Here is a 4,838-nt window from a genome sequence, read left to right as displayed (position 1 = left end):
GTGTCTCTAGGTCTGAAGTGGGTCTCTTGTAGACAGCATATATATGGGTCTTGTTTTTGTATCCATTCAGCCAATCTGTGTCTTTTGATGGGAGCATTTAGTCCATTTACATTTAAGGTAATTATTTATATGTATGCTCCTATTCCCCTTTCCTTAATTGTTTTGGGTTCGTTATTGTAGATATTTTCCTTCTGTTGTGTTTCTTGCCTAGAGAAGTTCCTTTAGCATTTGTTGTAAAGCTGGTTTGTTGGTGCTGAACTCTCTCAGCTTTTGCTTGCCTGTAAAGTTTTTACTTTCTCCATCAAATCTGAATGAAATCCTTGCTGGGTAGAACTCTTCTCCTCTGTGTTTGTTAGATATGAATAAGAATTTATTGAAAAGAATAGACAAGAGGAACTTCTATAGGTCAATATTTAATTTTGTGTTGATATCATTCCAAAAATAGTGCTTGACAACAGAGAGGAGAAATATAATCAGCAGAGATATATATTTTGTAATTACCTGCAGACTCCATGGCTGATCTTTCAGAGTTGTTGTATTGTCACTGTTTTTTTGAGGTAATTCCTGTGGTGGTGATTCTTGGAGAATGGATGTAATCAGGTGGTGATAGTAAATTATGTCTTAGAAATAGTATAGAATAAAAGTAGCAATTCTAGGCTAGTATTTATTATTATTAAATGGTATGATAGAACACCACAGCAATTATAACCTCTAACTTATTGTGCTCAATAAATTTGTCATCTTATATCACCAAAGTACTTGACCCATATAAAGTCAGAAAAGTCCATATGCAAGCTTTGGTTTTAAGTGAAAAAGGAAAAAATAAATCTTAACTACAAAAATGTGTAGCTCTAATTAAGTTTATAAAATGGAAGTCATGGAGGTATAAAATATTTTTGACAAACATTCTTTAGTTGTTTTCATGTAGCTATTATCTCATTACATAGCTGCCTGTCTATGCATTTTAATGTACTAACAAATTCTGTACTTTATTTTTCGTCCAAATTGCTCAGCAGGAATTCACTAAATATTTTTCTTATGATGGATATAAACAGCCTACAGAAAAATCTGTATGGAAGATTAGAGTGGATAATCTTGCCTCTATTTCTTTAAGTACCTGAAGTATCATAATGAATTGAAAAGTAACAATTTAGCTACAGATGCTTTGAACTGCAGATACAGAGAACAACTGGAGAACTTGATAGAGTACCTTTAAATCTGCCAAGCTTCTGAAGGTATTCTTGAGGTAAAGGTAAAACATACATTTAAGTGCTGTCTAAAACTTCTTTCTAAAACAATAGGCTGAAAGACTAAAGAAATCATACACAAAGGCAATGACAACTGGAATGCCACCATACTAAGGACTTTGGCAAAACCAATCCTAAGTGTTTAGCATATAAGAAATCTTCAGAAAGGTGGAAAGAATTAGAACATATGGAAGAAAATATTCATTTTCTCATTCAAATGGAATTCAGGTATGATTTGCATTAGTGAAATAAGATTATAAATTGCTAAAACAAACAGCAATAAAACTTCATGTTGATTCAAATTATATATCCTTTCTTTTTCAGAAGCTTAGGACGAAACATAATTCTAAGAGAACCACTTAAATAATGCTTTTATTCTTTATAATGTGGAAAGATATCAGAAAAAAATCTTCCTTTTTATTAATGATATAAATTTGTAGCTTGATCAGACATTGAACCTAAACATATGAAATAGGATCATAGACATACCATAGTTAGAGTTATAATTTCTTGCCTTTAAACATACATTTATTTTTTTCTTTATGTTCTTTTATAACATAGTTCAGTAATGTAGCATATCATACAGTTTCATGCAAAATATAATGGAACTATTACAAGGCAATTTTCTGCTATTAAAATTCTTGAAAATACTAGAATTATTTACTAAATAGTAAAGGGATATTTCAGTTTCAATTAAAGTTTTATAGAAGTCTATTTAATACATATATATACATATATATATGTATATATATGTATATATATACATACACACACACACACAGAATAAAAATACTGAAAAAAAAATTCATTGAAATATAAACAATTTACCTGTAGCAGATTCTGTGATGTGCCACCAGATCTCATCTTGAGGATTAAAAGGACTTTTTCCCAGGTTCTGACAGTGTTGTCAAATGATAGCTTTCTTCCAGAAATTGCTCTTGACTTTGAAGCCTATCTTCCTCAAGAGCATGATCACTTTCCAGGGAAGTCTGCATCCAATGATCAATGAGGAAGTACAAAAAAACAGTTCCTCACCCCAACTTTGAACAACTCTGACAGATCATCCAAGTTTCAGAGCTCCCTATGACATCACTTAAAACCTTTGTTGTAATTCTATCACAACACAGCATTTCTCTCTTTTTACTCCTATTTTCTTCCCCTTTCTTCTAAAGTACTAAATCAGAGAATATTTTCTCATAAATTTCTGCACATTAATCTCAATGTCAAAGTTGGTTCACAAGGAACCTGACAAGTGACAGATGCTACCAGGATTGTTCTGAGAAGACAGATGCTGAGATGAGATTCTGGAGTTGGATCATCCACCAGCTAGATCAGTGACAAACTTTTTCTTAAAGACACAGTTAGCAAATATGGCTTTGCAGGCCATATAGTCACTGTAATAAATACTTGTCTGCTATAGTAGCTTGAAAGCAGTCATAGACAATATATAAATTAATGGGAGTGGCTATATTCTAACTAAACTTTTTTTTAATTAAAACATGCAATCAGCCCATGAGCTATAATTTGAAGGCCCCTCAGATAAATGGAAATGAAAAACAAATCACTATGTTAGGTGGAGCATGAATAGACACTGATATAGTGTAGCAAAGTGATTGTTACAACTTTCTCCAGGGCTGAATTGGGTAATATACTGGTAGAAGGACATATAGCAAAAAAATTGAATCAGGCGTTGAGAAAGGAGAAAATAAAGAATATAATGACCATGCAATTGTATGGCTGATACTAGGGGAAATTGCCCTTTTTAAGAGATAATGATAGCAAAAATGGCATGCAAGGAAGACCCAAGTTCTTATTTCCCCGAAGGAAACATTTAAAAACAACCATAAACTGGCTGAAATAGCCTTATGAAAGCTTCACAAAACAGTCAAAGTCTACAGCAACCAAATGAACACTTCATCAAGAAAAAGCCACATTAAAAATGACATGGAATTTCATGGTGTTTTTATTGTTCTTGACTCACAGCTTCTCCATCACAGCTTGATCTTGGTCTGGAGGAGGAGGCAGCTCAGTTCTCAATTTCCTTTCATGAACCAAAAGGAGCAGAACAGTTCTTATTTGCAACATTCTACCTTTTCTAGTGGCTTGCCTGAAAGACTGCTCTTTGTCTTGCTTAAGTCAGAACTCAGTTGGGAAAAAGTGGTAGTCACAGCTTGTGAAAGCTTCAGCTTATGAGACTACAGACCTCCAGACATGTAGGGTAAGATATTATAGGTAGTTATATAGAAGAGACCATCTAATATATTTCTCTGGGTATGACTCAGAGAAATAAAGACATTAAAAGCAACTGTATTAAAGCAGCAGGAGAATTGAGAAAGCCACACATGGACCCAGGCAAGGTGCATGTTGAGGAAAGACCTGAGAAGACTTAGATTTTACATCAGGCTAATCCTTAAGCTCAAAATAAGTAAGTAAGTAAGTAAATAAAGAAAGAAAGAAAGAAAGAAAAGAAAAATTCCCAGCTAAACAATAAAGGACTACCCCAGTCCAAAGGCAGTCTGCAAAAGCTGGGAGACATGATTTTTTTTCAAATGTTCAAGTAAAGAAAAAAGAAAAAGTCAAAGGCATGCAAAGAAACAAGAAAACATGGCCAATACAATGGAACAAAATAAATTGGCAGAAAACATCCCTGAGAAAGCACAGACATTAGACATACTAGACAATGATTTTAAAAGAATTATCTTAAATTTGCTCAAAGAGCTAAAAGAAAACACAGGCAAAGAGCTAAAGTAAATCAGGATACTAATAAATGAAGAAAATAATGATATAAACAAAGAGATAGAAATTATAAAAGGAACCAAACAGTTTCTGGAGCTAAAAAATATAATAAATGAACTGATGAATTCACTAGAGGGGCTCAGCTTCAGACTTGAGCAGGCAAAATTAAAAAAAAATAATAAGTGAATGTGAAGACAGGCCATTTGAAATTATCTAATCCAAAGAACAAAAAATAAATAAACAGATCCTTTGGGACTTATGGAGCTTAATCATGCAGACAAATATATGCATGGTGGGAGTCCCAGGAGAAGAGAGAAGGAAGGGGCATAGAGGTTATTTGAAGAAATAATGACAAAAACTTCCAAATTTGATAAAAGATATGAATATGAGTTTACATTTGCAGGAAGCTCAACAAACTCCAAGTAAAATATACCGAAAGAGACAATTCAACATAGTATTGGAAGCTCTAGCCGGAGAAATTACTCAATAAAAAGAAATTAAAGGCATCTAAAGTAGAAAGGAAGAAGTAAAATTATCTCTATTCACATATGACATGATCTTATTTAAAAAAAAAACAACCTTACATACTCCACAAAATACTGTTACAGCTATAAGACAAATTCATCGAAGTTGCAGAATACAAAATCAGCATGCAGAAATCATTTGTGTTTGTATACACTAGCAATGAACAATCCAAAAAGGAAATTAAGAAAATAATTCCATTTAAAATACCATCAAAAAGAATAAAACTCTTAGGGATAAACTTAATCAAGGAGGTGGATATCCTGACACTGAAAACAGGAAAATGTTGTTAAAAGAAATTAAAGAAGGCACCAACAAATGGAAAGACATCCT

The sequence above is a fragment of the Mesoplodon densirostris genome, chromosome X (assembly GCF_025265405.1).
Source record: "Mesoplodon densirostris isolate mMesDen1 chromosome X, mMesDen1 primary haplotype, whole genome shotgun sequence".
NCBI classification, from domain to species: Eukaryota; Metazoa; Chordata; class Mammalia; order Artiodactyla; family Ziphiidae; genus Mesoplodon; species Mesoplodon densirostris.
Note: the sequence above shows the minus strand (reverse complement) of the source record.